Raw genomic sequence first — 23411 nt, forward strand, 5'->3', positions numbered from 1 at the left:
GACTACTTTTGACCAAACAATTTCTCCCCTTCCATAAACGACTACTATCCATATTATATATGTTATCTTTCCAATATTAATATGCTGTCTTGTTCTGTTCTAACCAGCTCAAAGAATGCATTCAATATCATCCTTAGTACATCTGTAGACATGTCAGGAAAGCACCTGCAACAGATTTCACCATGTAGGTAATATAACAATTACATTATTTCCACCGAATATTATTTCTACAGCTACTACAGCAAATTTCACAACACAGGTACACAGGGAGTACCAGCAAACCACCACTTTAAAAAAAAAGACAGTGCAGTAATAGTAATATAAATCTACATTATTATATGTATATATTCAATTTACATTCGTTAATTATATTCTCTTAAAAATGTTTTTCTGACTCAAAAAAATTGTACTTGTAATAAAATTATTTTTATCTTATGTAACAATTACTTTTACCTATTAAAAATTTCAAATTTTATTTATCATATATGTTTGTAAATTTCTGAAAAGAAATTTAGATTATTTTTAATATATATATATATATATATAAAAGAGATATGAAAAAGTATGAAACCAGTGAAGGTTTATTTTTCCCCATATATAATTATGAAATTTTCATAATGTATATTAAAATAATTTTAAAATTTGAATATGGATAATATTGTATATAAATAAAATTAAAAAAAAATGTTTAACTCTTAAATTATATGTTTTTAAATATTATTGAAATTTATTATCATAAGTAAGATAAAATAAATAATTTACATTCACATAATTTACATAAAAAATAAATATTTTAAAAATATATGGTAAAGTAAGACTTGTCAAAAGATTGTGAATATTAAAATTTCCAAATTACATTTTTTTAGATTGTAAAATTTAAAAAAAAGTTGCGTTAATTTAATGTTAAGTATTGATGGAATTACAAATTTCTTTTATTTTGAGCAATTAATACATGAGTATTTCTACAATTTATCTAATTTGATGATTACAATATTCTTGGAATGAAGAGGTTTTTAAGAGCTTTTTAATGCACTTCAAACATGATCAAATTGTTAGAGATAATGGAGAATATCCTAGGATAGTGAATTGGTTCACGGTACCTCAGGATAGGAATTAGTTTCTATTTTCTAGGGTACGGTTCTAACTTCCCTAAAACTATGATTACTATATAATGTGTGATGTACATGGACAATGTAAAAGGTTCTGTAGAGCCACACTCTCCTGGTTCAGGCTCTATTTCGTAGAGCTATTTCGTAGAGCTGACCAGTGGGTATTTTTTTATTATTTCAAACATCATTTTTTAACACAAATGAGCATTATATGCAAAAGCCATAGGCTATAAAAGTTGAAGACAATCAAGTGCAATATTGACAAGTGGACCAATGGAAAACTGACACATGGATTAATAGTACAATGACATGTTAACCAATCAACAATTAACATATGGGGAAATAAGAACATAGAAATTTAAATTAACATATAGACAAATAAGAAGATAGAAATTTAACAAATGGAGGTTAGTTGTTGAAAGTAAGAAAAAATTTAAAAATATATATTTATCTAGCCAAATAGAAGATATAAGGTTCAAAATAGTATTAAATATTCTATCTTGTTGATATACTTTCATGTGTAAAAACTGAGGAAGTTAGAATAGCTCAAAAAAAAAACTTTGTCATATGTGATATGGAATGGGTATGCAATTGCTTTGTTTTAATTTTGTTAGATAAAATATTTTGAATAATATTATATCTATGTAAAAGTAAATGGATGATTTCATGTAATTTTAGCCATGATATTTTATAACTCTAACAACTTACCCCTACTATACTAAGCCCATTACATTACTATATGATGGAGTGAATTCCTTTTTGAAAAAAGGATATCAGTGCTTTGTATGAAGAAGAGGCAAGATAAGTATTTTAAGTTGGAAGAGGTCAAAGAGGGTTATGATAGAGTGTTATTCTCTTCCTTGAAGACATTGACATAATTTTAATCTCAATAATAGATATCTACTTATATATTTTAATTAATTTAATATATTTGTTCCATTATTAAAGTAGACTAGAAATGCATCTTAGGAGAGGTGAATTCCATTATTGTTTGATATGTATTATCTATATTTCATTATTGATATATTCTAAATTGTCTTTATTTAAAAAAATTATTTGACATTATTAAGTTAATTTCTATGAAGTTGTGAAAAATGGTACAATGACATGTTACCAATAAAAAATTAACTTATGGACAAAAATAAGAAGATATAAATGCGACAAGAATTTTTAAAATTATATTACTCAAGTCAAGTCAGATCCCAAAAGATATAGGGTTCAAAATAATATTAAATATTCTATCTTGTGGCAGGTACTACCATAAGTGTAACAGCCCCATGAAGTTAAAGTAGCTCTAACAAACATTGTTATATGTAGTATGGAATGGATATTCAATTGCTTTGCTTTAATTGTGTTACATAAAATATTTTGGATAATATTATATCTATGTAAAAGTAAGTAGAGAGTTTCATGTGATTTTAACAATGATAATTTACCTAAAACTCTAAGAAGTTACCATTATACCAAGATCATTACATTATTGTATAATGGAGTGAATTTCTTTTGAAAAAAGAACATCAATGCTTTGCATGAAAAATAGGCAAGATATGTTATTTTAAGTGGGAAGAGGTCAAAGAGGGTTATGATAAAGTGCCATTATCTTCCTTGAAGAAATTTGAAGACATTTTTTAGATTAGACACCATTTTAATTTTAGGAAGACATATTTACTTATACTTTTTAATCATTTTAATAGACCAGTTCCACTATTGAAGTAGACTCAGTGATGTATCTAAGGAGAGGTGAATTTCATTATCATTTGATACGTAATGTCTATATTTCATTACTAATCCATTCTAAGTTGTATTTATTTAATTTTTTTATTTAACATTATTAGGTCGATTTTTATGAAGTTACGAAAAATTGAGAAGTTGTATATAAGAATTCCAATTAGTATAATGATGTAGTTTTCCCACTAATTTCCAATTAATTTGGTATCAGAGTTTGATTAATAAAGGATTTGTAAGCATTGGTGTTGAAGGCTAACTAGGTCTAAACTCAGATGTGGAGAAGGATTACTCGGAGAGTTTAATCATGATATTAATATGAGACATACACTTCCACAACATAATGGAATATGAAGGGGAATAAAACCTCAGTTTGAAAAGAAATTCAGGAATTCTTTTCTCAACATCGAATTCATGGTGTAAGAGTTGTATAGAGAATGAATAAATAATGGAGAAGGCCCAAGCCAAGTTAAATATGAAGGAGTTGGTAGTGACTCTTCTCAAACACCTCCTCATTGTCCTCCTTCTTTATATCAAAAAGGGAAACAAGAGAAGACCAATTCCAATTACCTTTGTTAAGATTAGATGCAAAATATGATTTTATCATCTATAATGGAAAAATTAATGTAGAAAAGATATATAATTGAATCAAGCAGATTGAAATTTTTTGTAGGGTTCAAAGAATCGGGGACAAAGGAGCCAAGGTTTATCTAGCTACTCTCTGAATAGGAAGCACTGCTTTAATATGGCAGGAGAGTAATAATCAAGAAGATCTGTGTATGAAAGGTAAAACAACATCTTCTTGGAAAGAGTCTACAATTGCATTAAATACATAATTAATCTATAAGGATATATGCAACAAACATTAATGAATTGGTATAATTTAGGATGAGGTATAGGAAAAAATGTTTAATATTATACTCAAGAATTCAAGAAAAGAAAATTAACATTGAGCATTCCTATTTACAAACAAGAAACTCATTTGAACTATATTGGTGGGTTGCATATTTATTTGAGACATATTATTTCTAAGGTTAACCCAACTAATCTAAATGAAGTTTATGCCTAAGCTACTCACATTGAGTTAAGTGGAAAGAATGCCCATGAGAACATATTAAAGAAAAAAGTTCAACAAGTTGCAGGAAAGAGCAAAGGAAAGGGTAACCAAAAAAGAAGATGAGAATCCTACATGTTTACATTCCAAAAAGGAAGGACATGATAATTCTAAGTGTTGGAAAATTCATCTAAAACTAAATTCAAAGTGGTTAAAAAATAAGAAGGGTAAGGGTAATTAGAATTAGGTGATGAAACCAAGATCACAACCATGGGAGTACATCGTATATTTTGTTCAAGTTTTTTTAGCTCTAGCTCTCACTATTTAAAATAAGAAACTATGCATGATGAAAAGAAATGAAGTGAGATTATTTCATATTAGCATCATCTTAAAACATACAAACATGGATACACTCTTTAATAGTGGTTTGCAAGCTAATTTTATTTATGAAGAAATTGTTAATACATTGGGACTTGAAACTAAACATCCAAAGCCATATCCTTTGGGATGGGTATGTTAGAATGATAAGTTATAGGAGTCTAAACAATGCAAACTCATGTTTGCAATTATGTCTAATTTTACTAATGAGGTAGAGTTAGATGTCATGCCACTTGATATTTGTGGGATTGTTTTGGGAAGTCCTTATATGTATGATAGGAAATATGTCTTATACAAGTAGGAGAACAGGTATCATGTCACAAAGGATAGGATTGAGTATATCATCAAAGCTCATCCTGTGAATGGTAATTTGTTTCTTTTATCTATAAGACAAATGAAAAGGCTAGTTAATGTAAGAAAACATATTGTACTTGCAATTGTAAAAGACAAGGATGTTGATAAATATAATTCTTTAAAAGGGTGTGATCTGAATCATAATGATAAATTAGATAGGAATGTTTCTAACTATCAGAAACTGTTTTAGGAACCAAAAGGATTACCTTGCAAAAGGGAGATACAATATGAGATCCAGTTACAAGAGGATGTAACTCTTCCTAACTTTGGCATGCATAGGTTATCTTTGTTTAAGAATGAAGAAATAAAAAAGAAATTTCAAGGGTTTCTCGAGGAAGGAGTCATATTGTCATAACCCTAGGGCCTCCTATGGTCGCAAGGCACCTTTTGGATGCACCAAAATCCCTCGAGTGTGTATCACTAAGTTTTTTCACAACTACCTAGTAGTACAATGTTACTTCACTTAGAATAAATCTCACAATGTCACTATCCATGTTTTTCTCTATATTATTATTAATGTGCAAAATCCATCAAACATAGAGTAGTAATAAAATTTTCACATCATGTTCCATTAGAAATCATGGACATTGTATACAATAAATCAACGTCTTTATAGGCATGCATGATTTCAATGGAAATGGCTCTCTAATATTTTAATTTTATTAAAATGTATATGTAAAATATTTCAACAAGATAATGGCTCAGTCCAATCAAATATTGAAGCCAAAAACCATAGGATATGCAAGAAATCCAATACCAAACTATTGAGCCCACTTGGCTACTATACCACCCTATTTCAGGTCATCCTTCTTATAATACAGGTCATCTCCTTCCTTCAGCCAAATTATTTTTGTTGGCTCATCTCTGCCCTTCAGATCTACTACAATATTGAGCCACTACACTCGACTCTTCCTCTTCACCTTTGCACTTTTTTCACATGGTTAAATGACTCATGCACTTGTTTAGCTCTATTCCCTTTATTGGTTGGTTGTCTTTCATTCTCTCCATTCCTCCATTATTTTGTGAATTTATTTATATGGCATGATACATCCTTAGTGGGATTCATCTCTAGTCATTTTGCTTCATTATGTAGGTCTTCTTGCCCAGGTTTTAGGAACCTTAGGTTGGGATAATGTTTGTTCCATCCTAGGTGACCTTAAATTCCATCCCACTTGTCGGAAAATTTTGTTCTAATTGGCTCATCTCATGCCCTTGGCCCATCTATCTCATCTTAAATAACAACTTAAGCTCATCTATTCATGGGTTTCCTTGACTCATTCCATCTTAGCTGAATCCCTGGATTGCTCTTGTCTCGGGTACCTTTGACATCTCTTGCATAAGTTGTCTTGGGTGATGGAAAATTTTGGATTGCCTAAATTTTCCCATCTAGGTGACACAAAATTTTGTTCACTCATCTTAGAGTCTCAACCCATGATCATTCCACAAGGGCACCCCTCCTTAGTCCAACTTTTCAAGGGATGACCTCATCCACTACTTTGTCACTCGTCTAGGGTTGTTTTGGGCCATGTCTTAGGGCATCCATGATACTCCCCATGGTTTCATCCTAGGCCTCCTCAACCATCATTATGCTAAGTCAGGTGCTTGGTCACCTAGAGTCCATCATGCAACCAAAATTACAACACATGCCCAATGAAAACTCCAAGTATCATTTTTTCGACACCTTGTGTTGTTGGGCTTTTGTTCAATGGCCTCTTTCATCCCATGTATTGCAATATATTTTATGCAAATCATTCGATAGAGATGTTTCCCATGGAACTCAGTGCACCAAACTTTAAGGCCTAACATCCTCCCCCACTCAATGTCATTATTGTCCCTCTAACCATCTCCACTAGTATCATCAGCACAATGAAGTCACTCCATATGATATATCTGATTACATCTTCGAAGAACCACTCATGTAATGGTCATGTGCTAGATCCCCTCATGAGGCTCAACTATTAAAATAGCTAATATAATTGTCGCATTAAGCTCCGTAATAACTCATGTCTTAGAGTGCAATATCATTGATCTGAAATCATCACAATTCCACGAATTTGCTACTATAGAGACACCGCCATACTACCTAGGTACACTCATAATCTCATCTCACTAAATATGTGAAATAACGATCCATCTCCTCATGGTTCAACGAGATGAATAGGGTTGTTGGTCATGGTGACCTCCACCTGCATCTCTTATCTAATCTCCTAGAAGCATCCATCCATACTTCCTCATAACGTGACTCAACAAATGAGGATATGATCATATCCTACCCTTTTCTTTCTCAATAGAACTTTTAAGATTGGAATCTCATGGTAAACTTTGAGGCTCAATTTCATTGTAGGAAGCTCTTCCTTGGCCTCAACATACCAAGTCACCTCTCCTTCATAACGTTTTTGAACCACTTTTACCATCCTTGTTTCCTCTACCTATTCCAATTTACATTTCCTACTTTCTAAATTCTCTTCTCTATTTATCAAAATACACGTGATGTCCACATGTTGTGAGAGAAGAGACTCCATATCTCTGCTACTCAACTCCCCACATGTAGCGTCGTAATAATGTTTTTCACTCTCGAAGATGGTTTCCATCCTCACTACTATATTCAATTTTTCTCTCTTCTATTTTGAGGACCCTACCACGCGCAACATCCCAAACTTAGCTCCATATTTTTGCTTAAAAAAAACCACTTTATGCTTCATCGACGAATTCCTTGCCAAAATATCCTCTCCATAGATCCAACAAGATATGGACCTCTTCTTTTTGGATGTGCTTACTATTTTCCATCCTTGGAGGTCTTCCCTTTATCTCAATCCTTATTCATATTCTCTCTCTTACCACTCCACATCTCCTCCTTAACCTTACCACTGTTTGGTAGTTAATAATTTTCTTTGCTGCAATGCTGGCTATTGCAAGATATTTAATTCCCTTCTTCATAGCTTCCTTACATGTTCATGGTTGGGGATTGCTAATAAAGTGGTATACACTATCCTTATCACAAATATCTCTAATCTTCAACATAAGACCTAAGAATTCCTTAATAAAATTTTGGTTCTTACTGGTATGCTTCAAGTCCCTTATGTGATTCCTTGCTACACATTCTTGATTCTCTAGTCTGAACTATGTGTACAAAGATTCTTTCAACTCTATCATTGTCTCAATCATTTATGTTACGTAACTATTTGGTAATTTAATTGATTTTTAAATTACTTTCATTTATATGTTAATCTGGGTACGTGAGCTTGAGAAGTATACATGCACTGTATATGCTAGGCAATGTACTTTCAATTCAAAGAAAAAAAGGGAAATAATACAGACACAAAAATGTAATAAAAATCTATCTATGAATAGTTGCACATTTTTTTTTTCAATTCAAACTCAAGACTCGGAAATGAACTCAAAGAAAATTTATTCTAAAGAAAGGAATTCAAGATCTATTCTAACAATGGAAATACATATTCTAGTGAACTTGAAAGACAAGATTATTTTATTTTGTTTTGAAGAGAAATTTAATATAATCAACTTGGAAAGAAAACCAACTCTATCAATTTGTGAAAGTAAAGTTGATATGAAGACTACAAGACTTTGAAATAAAAAACTATTCTAAAGTGTAGCAAACAAAGAGCAATGAAATAATAATTATGGAAGCCTAAAAAAGATTATTGATGTGGACACTCTAAACTAGAGCCAATCATATCCTATGACATAAATTTGAGACAAAATATTAAAAGATAATTTGAGGTAAATCTTTTCGTGCTTTTGGTTTATTATCAAATGCTTGACGTGTAATGAAACAAGGAAAAATGAGTGCATTTTAGTTTAGAAAAAAACAAAGCATTGAAATGAAACTGAACATCTAAATAAATTGAACAATTGAATGAAGAAATTTCTGATCTAATAGAAAACCATGAGAAAATAAAAAAATAAAATAAAATACAACTATATTATCTCTCACACATCCTCAGGGGGGCCTCCTGGTGAGTGTGAGATGCTTAAAAACTCAGATCACAAGTCTGGAATCGCCAGTCACATTCAAAATTGTGCCATAAAAAAGATTACCTTCATTAAAAAGAAACAGAGTTTTCTTCTTCAATAAACAACAATATTTACAAATTAATATTCATCCTTGACATATGATCTCTTCTCTAATCAAAGGGACTACAATTTATAGATTTTTGAGGCAATTAACAAACTCATAATATTCTTGCTAGAGTTTTTGTCATGAGATCAGTTTTGAAAATAAAATCCAATATTCTTTGATGGATCCTTGGATCAAATATCAGCCCAAATATAATAAGAGTTGTATCCCTGCCACAAATTGTCTAAAGAACAACTTGTTCCAATCATTTTGGTGACTAGGCATTGACTATGAAATTACAAAACCGTTTGCTCATCCAATCTGCAAAATATGGCTTCAAAGAACCCCAAAAATATCACTAATGGTAACAAATTTGAGGAACCTGCTAGCATAGAACTTAACTGGGCTCGTGATGAAAAAACCCATGTTTTCGTTTTCCAAAACCATTTTCATTTTCTTATAAAATGTGTTTCAATTTGATTGGTCAAAACTATTGCATTTTCTCTGTGATCTCTTATTAGAGGTCCACACGTACGATTTGGGTGGAATTTGACCAATAAAAAACTATATTGGAGCTTCTAGAAACCAAATCCAAGTGTCTGATTTCCTTCTAGAGTGGTGCTACTACCTCAACCATGGAGATTGCTATGGAAACTTGAATAGCTGCAGAAACTTAAATTTGGCCAAACTGTCATTAGTAAAACCAAGCAAAGTTCTTATTTATTCATTAAAAATAATGGAAATAATAATAATAAACCATGTAAACATGTATGCAGAAATTTGTTCCGTTTATGGAGACATATGGCTAAAAATGTTGACAACGGGTAAATGGAATGATGTGAAAATGGATGGTTTCATCAACAAAATCATGGCAAGTTGGAGGCCCATATTCCCCTGCACAAGAGATTTTTCATGACCTCACGAAAATAAAGCTTTTTAATAATCCAACTGATTTTCGATGTTCCTTTATTTTGGCATTTCAGCTTAAACTTTTACCAAAGATCCAAGAGATCAATATTGACCATCTATCTCAATAGATGAACTTCTTTTCTCTTTGTTTTTCAAAATTACAGATCTCATAGCATAACTCTTTGTTTCCACATTTTCTTGTTGTGTCATTAGAGTAAGAGAGGAGAGTTACCCATCATCATTTGAAAGTCAAACAACTTGAAGTCTTCACATACGAGGTTTCTCATGGATGCTATAGAGGTAAAAGTGATGATTGTTGATTTGTTATTTTCTTAATAAAAACAACCTATCATTTTTTACTATATGCAATTTGTGTGAAAGGAATTATGCATGCATAGTAGAATATCCAAGTACTTATCACTATTTTTAAGCCTTAACACATAACTCTTTCAATAACTACGAAACAACTTACAAGGATTATTGTCACTACTTAATTGTGCTCAAATTGTTCAATCCTTGGTGGAATACCATGATGTGAAGAACACACTAATAATTTTATTGCATCTATAGAATTTTCTTTCCATATTTTTAAAGTTCATCCCATTGGCATGGGTGGAAATGATCATAGATTGCATCCCACAATGATTTTATTCTTATCATCCATGCATAAAAAGGCTTTTCATAGCATCCAATCCTACTTCAACAGTGTTGTCAAATAGTTTCTTCAAGAACTCACCAACTAATGATTGAAGAAGACTTCCCACTATGAGGCTTTGACAAGATGAGTTGCACCTAACACAAAATAAGAGTTGTAGGTGAGGGTTGTACAATTTGTCCAAGCCTAAAATATACTTCCAAGTGATTTCAAGGATGTGTGAACAAAGCCTTGTTGCAACCTTCTTCTTGTGGCTTTGTACACATCATTTCTCGCCTTCCATTAAAAATATGAAGATGAACAATATAACAGATAATTTAAGTGTTCCATGTACTTTTTTATCATGTGATACAAACATGTACTATGATGGTTAATTAAGAAAATCATCTCCATATTTTGAATTAGTATCATTTGAAGGCCAAAAAGGTAAAATTGTTCATCAAGAAAGTATGAATCAATTTAAATTGTAGCAAGAAGAGAGAGTTAAACAAGAGAATGGTGGGAGTCAACATTATTACTAGGGCAACAATATGACCTTATGAAGGAAAAAATTATGAAATTGGTATGGAGTTCAACCATAACAAGTGATGAGGCTCATCAATAGGTAAATTATATGGACCTTAATGCCACTCTTTATCTTATTAAAATCAACTTTTCTCACATTTCTTTAGATATTTTGTTATATTTTTTTTTAATGAGAAGGGTAAAGATGAGATGTCATGCCTTGTGGTCTAATGTGCATTGATTACAGGTTTTGGAGAAAATTTTGGCTAATTAAAGTGCAAGAACTCGAAGTAGGCAAGAAAGAGGGATTTTAGGACATTGGATCTCCCCCCTTAACTCCTCACTCACTCGAAGATTCCTCCACCAGATCTCATCAGCTTGGAGTTACAAGCAGTCGAGCCATTAAGATCATTGGCAGCCAAGCCATTGATAGCTAAAGACTAGTTGATCTCACGTTTAGAAGCCAAGCCCCCTAAATTTAAGGAAGTTGTTGGTAGATTCAATTGTATAAATAAGAAGGCCTAGAGGCTCATTAGTATTCAAATTTTTTTATTGTAGCTAAGAGGCATTTTGGAGCTAAGACACTGTGACTAATAACTCTTGTGTATTTCTTATATTTTAATGAAAATGAGAAGCATTCCCTTGATCCAGCACCGAGTTGACTTAGAGGGATGAAGCTCTTGGGTTAGGACCCAACTCTAGCAGTAGAGGTTCCTCTTTTCGTACATGTATGCTTAGATTACATTCAGAGTTAACTGCTGAAGTGATTTTAGTTTTATTAATTTGTAAGTATTTGGATGATTAATTAATTTTCTTCCATTTGTAGATAGTAGGTCAGTGGTATCATAGTCACAGAAGACACTCCATAAAATCCTATGATAGTGGCTTTCACCTCATCTCCCTTATGGGATCATGACTTGAGGGTTCCATTCACACAACCCAAAAACATATTTCTTGTTTACTACATGATCTATGGTTTCTTGATGAGTAGTTCACTTCCTTTTAGATTCTTAGGATGATTTTCAATTATCATTTCTGATCTCTTAGTTTTTACATTGGTTTCGAAGCACTTCCAGTCATGGACTTAGCCACTAGATGGCAATAACTCTGTTTTCTTCCATTAATAAATCTTTCCCATGTATAGATGAATTTGTGCATAAATGAAGACAAGAATGTTATTTGTTGCAAGAGATTCTAATTTGCAGGGAGACCTCATCTCATTTTCCTCATCCAAGCCTTATCCACCCATGTTGCCAAAGTCCACTAAACCCTAAATCCAAATTCTTGTTTTGTAAGAAAAATTGCCATTTCCAATGAGAAAATCCAACCATCTTGAAGCATATGATTGAGCCTTAGATAGTGTTCACCTCCTCCATGCCTTATTCCCCCATTAGATACCTTTCCCACACTTCATTCCACTTTCCCTAACATTTCCTAAGCTTTCGGCATGTTTCCTGTAATAAAACAGGGCATCTTGTGGTAGAACTAGGGAATCCTCTAGTATTACTACAGGAAGCCTTGTAGCAGCTTGTTTTGAGACCGAATTTAGCAAAATTGTCATATAAGCTTAGATTAGGCCTCCACTTGGCTTCCATACCCTTAATACTATTCCAAACCTCTTCCTCCATACATGTCTCCCCTACCAACGAACAAGTGAAGATTAGCATTTGCATTCATAAAATTAAAACATCAAAAAGATATTTTTCTACAATTTCTAAATTAGCACATTCATGCAACAGTTATAATACTCCCTCGATCAAATTCCATGCTCAATATGTTTAGATCATAACATGTTATAAATAAGGTTAAGTTAGGTTTCTTTTGCAAGAAAAATGTGTAAATGAGTAGCTAGATGATTTCATGTCACTTTATAAGCATTTTCAATTCAGTCTTTCACTTCTAGAAGTAGGAAGCATTCCTTTTCTTTCATTAAGGACAATTTTTCCTTCTCCATTTGGTAGTCACTTATTCTAGTTAATAGAAGACTCATTTGAGAAACCCTATTGGTCTATCGCCCCAATTGAAAAGTGACAAAGAGTAGACCATTACATCTACTGTGTATACAACATTGTCACATTCAAGTGTGTACAAACCCCAGGTTGATGAAGTAAAGTTGGTACCCCAGGAGCTGCAGTAGTCTTGTTGCAATACTGGCGCTCATCACTTTTTGCTGCCATTGCCGGGGAGATGTCTGAGTAGATGTGTTTTTTTCTTTCTTTCTTTCCTTATTTCTTTCTCATTCTACAAATAGTTTCATTCAGTAGATATTTGCAATATGGTTTTGCTTTCTTTCCAATTCTTCAAATAGTTCCATTCAACAAGTAGTTGCAATTTGGTTTTTCTTTCTTTCCATTCTGCAAGAAGTTCTAAAAAACCATAAAAAGAAAAGAAAAAACTACTTTCACGCCTCATAGGAGTAGACAATTTAGTGAATTTTTTTCCAAATACCCCCACTGCATCAAATAGCCAACCTTCCCTCTTCTTTGGTGTTTGTGAGCTAGAGGACTCATTAGGAAAACAACCAGAGATTTTTGAAGAGCCTATTGGGGAAGAAGAAGAGACCATTCCACCAAATTACACCACGGCTGAAAATAGATATGGGATTGGAGACAGAGAAGGAGTTGATAATATATTTGAGGGTGTTTTTCACATCAGAGAAACTAATCGGGATGCTAGGATGAAAAACATAAGCCCATCTGCACTTCCTCACTTCCATGGCCTAACCTCAAAAGACCCGGATACATTTTTTTCCAGTTTGATGTCATATGCAGAACTTATGATTACACCTCAGATGATCATAACTCGAAATTGTTCCCATCCACTCTCAAAGATGCAGCCTTGTGCTGGTTCATGGGTTTACCTAGGGACAGTATCACCACATGGGATCAGATGCAACAAGCCTTCAACAATAAGCATAGGGACTACTGCAAGTACAAAGATACCAAAGAGAAAAAAATTAGAATGACCTTGGGACATGATGAATCTTTAGAAGATTATGAGGAATGATTCCAATTCAACGACAAAAGGGCCAAGTGCACCCTCTATCCTAAGTCACTTAAGCTAGTCCTTCTTAGGGGGAATTAGGGAAGATCTCCTAGAAACCATAAACTTGTTGTCAGGAGGGGATGTCTATCAGCTACCCTATGATGATATGAAGATAGATTTCAGGAATCATTCTAGGGTAGCTAGAAATAAGGGTAGGGCTATTCAAGCTTTTGCCAGTTCGTTTTCCTCCAACACATCCATAAAAAAGTGAAATTGGGAACATGTTGGAAGAATTTAAGAGTGAAATGATGCATACCCTTGCTCTGTAAATGGACACCATGCAGATCAAGAGGAAGTAGGAGGAATCAGAGAGAGACTTAGTTGTCATCTACCCTAGATGCACTAGGAGGCACCCTAGGAAAGAATGTCCATTAAATCTTATAGAAATATGTTCGGTCTGTGAGGAAAACCACTCCACAAATAAGTTCCATTTTCTGCCTAGATTAAGAGTTGTGTATCATGGAACTGAAGGTGTGACTAAAAGACTCTGCTACATCAACCAAAGGAGGCCTCAAGGACCTCTACCATACCAGTAAGGCATGTAAGGGGCATCCTATTCATATTACAACACTAACCAGAATACATCCATTCCCCCTTGGTGCCCTCATGCTCATCCTTCATGGTCCACACCTTCTCCATGGTCTTTGCACCTCAGTACCATTCCCAACCTGCCAACTAACCATTTCAGCCATATGCTCCTCCACAAGCTCAGTGGAATGCACGATCCCAAGGGTGGAGGCCAGGGAAAATTTTAAGGATGGAAATTAATCTTAAAGTTTAGAAACCTTGGTGAATACCACTAGTCCATAATATGAAATCTATAAAATGTTTGGAGATATTTTTGTAAAAATATTCAAATTTATAATATTTTTATATAGTCTATATATAATTTTTTGGCGATTTTTAGGGTAAAATAATTTCATTCTATAAAATTTGGGCGAATCATTTTTACAAAAAAATGGAAATTAGCGAATATTTTTTTTGGAAAAAGTATAGAAAATTAGCCCATGTGTGAATATTAGCCACTAAAAGTTTCCTTGGTGGAGGCCCACATACAACCAATCTCCAACTTTACTACCTTCACCTCCATCTCAACCGCAACTCCTACACCTGACTCCACCTAAGAAACCTTAGATTCCTGCCCAACCAAATTTGAACCCAAACAACATATAGGAACAATAGGTCTACAGTGGAGAAACATCCTACCCTCCCTAAGTTGTGGAATTTCAAGAAATTAACCTCAGGTCTGGAAGATTTCTTCAAGATAATCAACCTTCAGCGCCACCTAAGGAGCATGAAGAGGAAAAGGAGGAAAGTGTCCCTCAAACAAATCCACCTCCTTTCCTTGAGATATTAACCCATCCTATCCAACACACCCCACAAGAGATTGAAATTCTAGGTGAACTGAAATACATGTGTATTAAAATCCTGCTTCTCCAAGCTATCAAAGGATGTCCCGATCTACAACAAGTTAATCAAGGAGAAGTGTTTCAAACATCAGGGAAGGCGAAAGAAAGACACCTGTACCATTAATGCCATTGGACAATTGTCTAACCTAATGCTGGGGTAGGTGATGTGCCCAAAGTATCTTGATCTTGGAAGTCCTATAGTAGATTTACACATCAATGGCATCATTGTCCCCCATACCTTGATCGATCTTGGGGCTGCCATCAATGTGATGACTAAGGAGATTGTTTTTGTTCTGTATTTTTGAGGTTGAGGGAGAAAACACATAGGACAACATCAAAACCACTTTGGAATCTACGATCTAGCCCTGGCAACTTTAGAGAGGGATATCTCTGCAAAATTTAGCTATGTTTAATGTGAATTTTAAGCTAGTTATTATTGTATTGATTGTTTTTTATTCGATTGCTTGGTTGATTAATTTTTTATAATTTCATTAGGCTATGGAGTCTAAATATTAATTGGATATGCATCAAACTTTGAAGGGGATTCACAGGCCAAGCTAGGTTGCACTAGTTGGATCTTTCATAATTTAAATGGATTATGAAGCAAAAGAAATGTAAGATTCAGTAGAAATTAAGGAGCAACGAAGAATTCCTTAATTTGAATTCAATAGAAAACATATAAATTACTAATAGCTAGAATAGGGTGCTTTGTATAACATATCCTATTTATCACAATTTCTATTATGTAATTAAGATTTTCAGGAATGACAGAGAAAGGAGACAATGATTAAGCACATAAACAAGAGAAAAAAATCACCAATTTGTACACCACATGAATCCTGTGAAGAATGTCCTTGTATTATTGATGCTGCCAACAAAGAAAATTACAACTCACCGAGGAAATTATGTTCAACAATCAACCTCTATTACTTCAAACTATGAAGTATTTATACAAATTCTAAACTAAAATATCTTGAAAAAATATCAAGATTTGTTTATAAATATCTCAAACTATCTTACACAAATAAAACTAAAATATAGGACATTCAAAACTAATGAATCCACTTGGCACTATATTTATGGATTTTTGGTCACAAAGAAGAGCAATTCGAATTTTATAGCAACTCTTATTTGATGACGTGGCCTCCAAGTCACTAACTGTCTTTGAGCCTTTTCCTCCTGAATTTCTAAAACATAGGGTCCTGTAATAAATTTTTATATCCCAAACCATAATAGATGTTAGAAACTTGAGAGAGGCTTTCGTAAATGATGATGATGGAAAAAAAAATATCTTTCAGCTTTTGAAGATCCATTTCCACCTACTCGGAAATGCATTTTAAAACACTAACTGAAAACAGGAAAATTTGTGTAAATATACCTGCAAAGGTTCATCTGAATATACCAAACAATAATAGTTGTTACAAAAATGAGGGAGGTTTTTGTGCCTAAGGATGTTAACAACAAAAATGTCTTTCCAATTTTTAAAATTAATTCTCAGTTTTTTGAAAACGATGTTTGAAATTAATGTGTTCTATAGGGAAAAAAACATAATTTAATTGACCATGAAATAGACATATGACGTGGAGGCGAGAGGTGACATGGAGGTACATGGTTGGAGAGAAGGTGATTAGATGTAAGAATAGGAGTGGCAGAGGTGTTGGGTAGGTACATCGGTAAATAAGTGAGGGGGAAACGGTTTCGGAGGGGTTAGGGAGCAGTAGGTGGTATAGGCTGGGGGATGTGAAATGCTGAGAGGAGGCCACATGGTGATGGGGCTCAGGGGGAAATACCGCTTTTTCAGACCCCCCCCCCCCCCCCCCCCCCCCCCACCCCCCAAAAATAAAAGTAGGATGGAGAGGGGGGGCCGAAAATGATTGGGTGTCATCGATCTGAAAGAGTGGAGATTCCCGAGGTGTTTGACAATACTTTAAGATAATAGTTTGGATAAAATTTTGATGAATTTGCATTAGCCCTTTGCGCCTTTTAATATTTGCTTGAAACTTAGGATAAAAGGAAAATATGAAATTTCTGAAAAATACTCAATCACCTTGAGATAATATAAATTATAGGACCCTACTAGTGGCTCTAGTTGGGGATGGCACTCTCAATGTGAGGTGCCAAGAACATTGTAGACTAGTAGCTTGATCCATTGGCCTGATCCCCAAACCTACAACCTGTTCTTCCATAAAATATATGCTCCTGAAAAACTCTCAAATTGAAATCAAGACCTTTCTGCACACTGAAATCTGAAATATACATTGAACTGAAAACTGTAATGCAATCTGAAACTGAAAATAGAAAGAATGCTTTGAAAAACAAAAATGCTCAAAGTGTTGAGCTTATTTGCACACTCCTACCTACTCTACACTGCTAAAAATTATTCTAAATCAAATAATACAAAAATGTGAATGAAGCCAGTCAAGTAGTTGCTAAAACAAGTGTGTTGCTTGGCTATTTGTTAGCACAATCAAAAGGACAACTTGTCTATTTGTCCATAAAATCAAAGTTGTAGAGTGCAATGGCAACTATTGTTGGATTTGTTCATGAAAACGTGATTGAACATTTGAGTTGAAAAGAACCTCCACGTAGTTTGCTATAGGGTCAGTAAAGGCATGATTAATTAGTTTACCTTGCAGGCCTTCATTGACAGATTGAGCATGGAAGATTTCATCAGTTGTATTCTCAAAATTAAAACCTGATTCCAACTATTCAGTTTCAACCTTATGTTCTAAAACAAAACTCTCATCCCTTTGCAAATCAAAAGGCAATAGAATCTCCTCTTGTTTTGGAGAAGGATGATTTTCCAAGAATTGTTTAGGATCTCAGAAATTATAAGACTAAATATGAAAAGTTCAATATCCTTCTCGAATCTTTCAACAACTAACTCAATAAAACAAACTTTACTTTTGAGGAGAAAATTTGCTTGATTTCAAACGACAAAACACGACCATTGAAAAATATTCATTAATTTGAAAATCAGCTAATTTATCTCTAATTCTTTTTAGAACTTCATAAGACAGAGGGTTTGCCACATAACCTGTCATCTTGTTTAGCAAGAAATTTGATCAACTTGTAGTGGAGTCGCCATGAGTTTTCTACAAATATGGATTCTTTGATAGTGGAGCCACACTAAAAAATTTGAAGCTCTAGATACTTTGAACGTGGAGTCGCCAGGTGAATGATACAACCTTCTTGTGTCTAATCACTGTCCATCATCAGTAATCAGATATGGAACTTGATACACTTTTCTGAGGAATCTAAAAGCTTAGAACCAAGTATGGTCGCTAGTATGTTGTCGTTTTGTATTTTTGAGGTTGACAGAGTAAACACATAGGACATCATCAAAAACACTTTGGAAGCTGGGATCTAACCCTGCTAGCTTCAAAGAGGGGTCTCTTTGTAAAATTTAGCTATGTTTAATGTGAACTTTAGGCTAGTTATTATTGTATTGATTGTTTTTTATTGGGTTTTTTGGTTGATTAAATTGTTATAATTCCATTGGGCTATGGAGTCTAAAGATTAATTGGATTTGCATCAAACTTTGAAGGAGTTTCACAGGGAGAGATAGGTTTCACTAGTTGGATATTTCATAATTTAAATGGATTATGAAACAGAAGAAATGTAAAATTCAATAGAAACTAAGGAACAATTAAGAATTCTTTAGTTTTACTTCAACAAAAAACATATAAACTACTAACAACCACAATAGGGTGCTTTGTATAACATATCATATTTGTCACAATTTATGTTATGTAATTAGGCTTTTCAAAAATGATAGAGAAAAGAGACAATGATTAAACACATAAGCAGGAGAAAATCATCACCAATTCATACACCACATGAATCCTATGAAGAATGTCCTTGTATTATTGATGTTTCTAGCAACTTAGAAAATTACAATTCACAGAGGAAATTATATTCAACAATCAACCTCTATTACTTCAAACTATGAAGTATTTATACAGATTCTAAACTAAAATATCTTGAAAAAATATCAAGATTTGTTTACAAATATATCAAACTGTCTTACACAAATAGAACTAAAATATAGGACATTCAAAACTAATGAATATGCTTGGAACTATCTTTATGGATTGCTAGTGACAAAGAAGAGCAATTCAAATTTGATAGCAACTCTTATTTGATGAGGTGGCCTCCAAGTCACTAATTGTCTTTCAGTTTTTTCCTCCCAAAATTATGAAAAATAGGGTCCTGTAATACCTTTGTATATCCCAAACCATAATAGATGTTAGAAAACTGAGAGAGGTTTTTGTAAATTATTATGATGGAAAGAAAATTTTCTTCTGGTTTTTGACAATTCATTTCCACCTACTCAGAAACCGCATTTGAAAAAATTGTCTAAAAACAGGAAAATTTGGGAAAATATACTTGCAAAGATTCATCTAAATCTCCCAAAACATAATAGTTGATACAAAACTGAGAGAGATTTTTGTGCATGAGGATGTTAGAAACAAAATATCTTTCCGATTTTGAAAATTTATTCTCAGTTTTTTATAAACCATGTTTGAAATTACTGTGGTGATAGGGAAAAAAACATAATTTAACTGACGATGAAACAAACATATGATGTGGAGGTGGGAGGTGACATGGAGGTACATGGTTGGCGAGAAGGTGATTAGGTGGAAGAATAAGAGTGGTAGAGGTGTTAGGTAGGAACAACGGTAAAGACGAGAGGGGGAAACATTTTTGGAGGGGGTAGGGAGCTGTAGTTGGTATAGGCTGGTGAGGTGTCAAATGCTGAGAGGAGGCCACGTGGTGATGGCATTGGGCTATAAATATCGCTATTTCGTAACCCCCCGCCAATAGAGGTAGGATGGAGAACGGGGGCTGAAAAAATGGGTGTCTTCGATCCGAAAGAGTAGATAATCCTAAGTTGTTTGACTGCAGACCCTTTTAACCATAAATGGCAAAACATATTTTTGTCCATATGCACCTCTTTGATAATGCTTTAAGATAATACTTTGGATAAAAATTTGATGAATTTGCATTATCCCTTTGTGCCTTTTAATATTTACTTGAAACTTAGGATAAAAGGAAAATATGAAATTTCTGAAAAATACTCAATCACCATGAAATCCTATAAATTATAGGACCCTAACAGAGACTATGCTTAAACTAAATCTCCAGGGGTCATTAAGAAAGACCAGAACATGTTAGAAAATTATATATTACAAAGCAATGGAACACATAAAATATTGCAGAAATATAAGCACAGAAAACACATAAAACAAAAGAGACACATATATACATGGTTCACCCAATTTGGGTTACATCCATGGATAAACAACCAATCCTTCCTTTTATATTATCCAGCAAAATGAACAGATTTAACCTACAGTAGATCTGTTGTAATTCCCTCTTCACTCTCAATCTCCTCTCTCTTCCTTGCTTAAAATACAAAATCTACATAGACACAATATAATTCCCTCATATATAGTGAGGGGTTTCCTTATAGGGTAAAAAACCTTAAATTAAACATAACTTCTATCGTTAGATCTCTGCCTAATGAACAACCCGAATTGACTACGAAACTACAACATTTTACAAGGCCATTTTACATCTATTTTTAGCTTCGAGGGTGCTGCCCCTAATCCCCTACCGTGGGGGCTCCCAAAGATCACAGCGCGCCCCCCCCCCCCCCCCACTAGACCCCTCTTGCAACATACATGTTATGGGCAGCGTTGTCGTGACATTGCGAACTGGGGTCCAACGTGGCGATACCTCTAAATAAAGAAGATAATCAAGCTCCACACCGAACACAACAGTCTTACAGCTTGCAGACAAGTTCACAGTAGCTCCTATCGGAGTTGTTGAGGATGTAATGGTATCCATTGATTCCTTGGAATACCTTGTTGACTTCTTAGCTCTCCAACCTAATACCAAGTTTAATGGTTATCCTCTCATCCTTGGGAGGCCATGGTTAGCCACTTTTGTTGCTTACATAAGTTGCAGGGCTGGGAATATGACCATTAAAAATGGGCATTTGTCTAAACAATTGGTATTGTATGCTCCTACACAACCATCTCTCGAGCATGACTTACCTTTATGGTTAGAAGAGGAGGAAGAAGATGAAGTATACTCTTCCCCAATATGTACCCTAGATGTGACTATTGGAAGGGTCCATTCTGATGAAGATGACTTGATTGAGAAAATCCTCTAGAATTAGCCCCCCAACACCATGTATCTTGAGGATTTAGTTAAGGAAGCCAAATATAACCCTTGGACTGATCTATTCTTAGTTGAATCAAGTGCTACTCATGTCAAGATGATAGAATTTGGCCCAGAAAGTTCATTGAAAATCAACCCCTCTCTCTTTGTACATCACGAAGAGGATTTATGTCACACGCTAAGAAAGCATTTGGATGCCTTTACTCGGAGTTACAAGGAAATGAATCAATTTCACCCTTCAGTGCATACTTGCCACATTTACATCAAGGAAGTTGAAAACCAGTCCACCAACCTCAAAGGAGAATGAACCTAGCCCTCAAGGATATAGTCAAAGAATAACTGCAGAAGTTGTTGGATGCAGGGTTCATTTACCCCATCTCAGATAGTGAGTGGGTATCTCCTCTGGTTCTAGTTACAAATAAAAATGGATAGGGGAGGATCTGTGTGGATTACTGAGAGCTAAACTAAGCCACAATAAGGATCGTTTCCCTCTATCTTGTATTGACCAAGTATTAAATGGTCTGGAAGGAAATAAGTTATTCTCTTTCCTTGATGGATTCAGTGGTTACAATCAAATCTGGATCACCCCAGAGGACTAGGATAAAACCACCTTCACCTGTCCCTAGGGTAACTTTTCTTATAGGGTCCTTCCTTTTTGTTTCTGCAATGCCCCTGCCACTTTTTAGAGGGTAATCCTGAGCATCTTTGCAGAGCTAGTCCATGACTATGGAAATTTATATGGATGATTTCCTAGAGGCTCACTCTAACTTGGGAAATGTATTAAACAAATGCATTGAAATGAACCTATCCCTTAGTCTCGAGAAGTGTGAGTTCTTGATCACTGCAGGGATTGTTCTAGGACACTTAATATCCCAAGAAGGACTACACGTAGACCCAAATAAGATAGCTATCATAAAGAGGGTCCCTACTCCTTAGAAGTAGAGTGATGTTAAAAGTTTCTTAGTCTTAATTGGATACTATACGAGATTCATAAAAGACTTCAGCAAGGTAGCCTCACCTTTGTTTGGACTATCGGCCAAGGACCCTGAATGTTTATGGTCAAAAACTGCCAAGGTGCCCTAGAAACCCTAAAGGAGAAGTTGACTACTACACCTATACTTTGAGGCTCAAATTGGGCTCTTCCTTTTCACATACATGCTGATGCCTCTAACAAAGCTATAGGAGAAGCTATGAGTCAGATAGATGACAAGCTACCTTATGCCATTTACTTCATCAACAAAAATATGTCTAAAGCTAAGTTGAACTACACAATGACTGAAAAGGAGCTAGTAGTTGTTGTCCATTCCTTGAATAAATTTGGACATTACATTACTGGTTACCAGACCTTTATACATACCGACCATGCTGACATTAAATATTTAATGAACAAGCCTGATGTGAATGCCCAAATTATTAGATGGTTACTTTTGTTACAATAGCTTGATCTAACTATTATTGATAAACCTCACAAAGAAAATGTAATTGCATATTTTTTGTCTAGATTAGCTTTGGTTGTAGGTGAGGAAGGAATGGTCGATGACTAGCAGCCAGATGAGAATTTATTCGCCATTTTAGTTCTCTCTCTGTGGTTTTCTGACATAGCCAACTACTTAGCAGCTGCACAGTTCCCCCAAATCTGTCCTCTAAGGAAAAGAGTAGAATTATAAGGAAAAGTTCCCCATTCATTTGGATTGGGGGGAATCTCTTCAAGTTGGGCCCAAATAAAATTCTAAGAAGATGTGTCAAGTAGGAGGAATTTTTTCACACCCTTCTAGCCTATCATGATGGGCCTTGTAGAGGTCACTTTACAGCCAAAAAGACAAACTTCAAGGTACTACAAGCTTGCTATTACTAGCCCACTCTCTACCAAGATGCAAGAAGGTATACTAGCCAGAGAATGGGGAAACCTACTCCCAGGGATGAAATGCCTTTGCAACTGCAAGTGAATTTTGAGCCATTTAATAAGTGGGGCATGGATTTCATTGGGCCCATTGATCCTCCA

This window comes from Pinus tabuliformis, chromosome 4_1 (assembly GCF_031772625.1).
Source record: "Pinus tabuliformis cultivar Carrire ecotype Pingquan chromosome 4_1, CPIR1, whole genome shotgun sequence".
In the NCBI taxonomy this organism is placed as follows: domain Eukaryota; kingdom Viridiplantae; phylum Streptophyta; class Pinopsida; order Pinales; family Pinaceae; genus Pinus; species Pinus tabuliformis.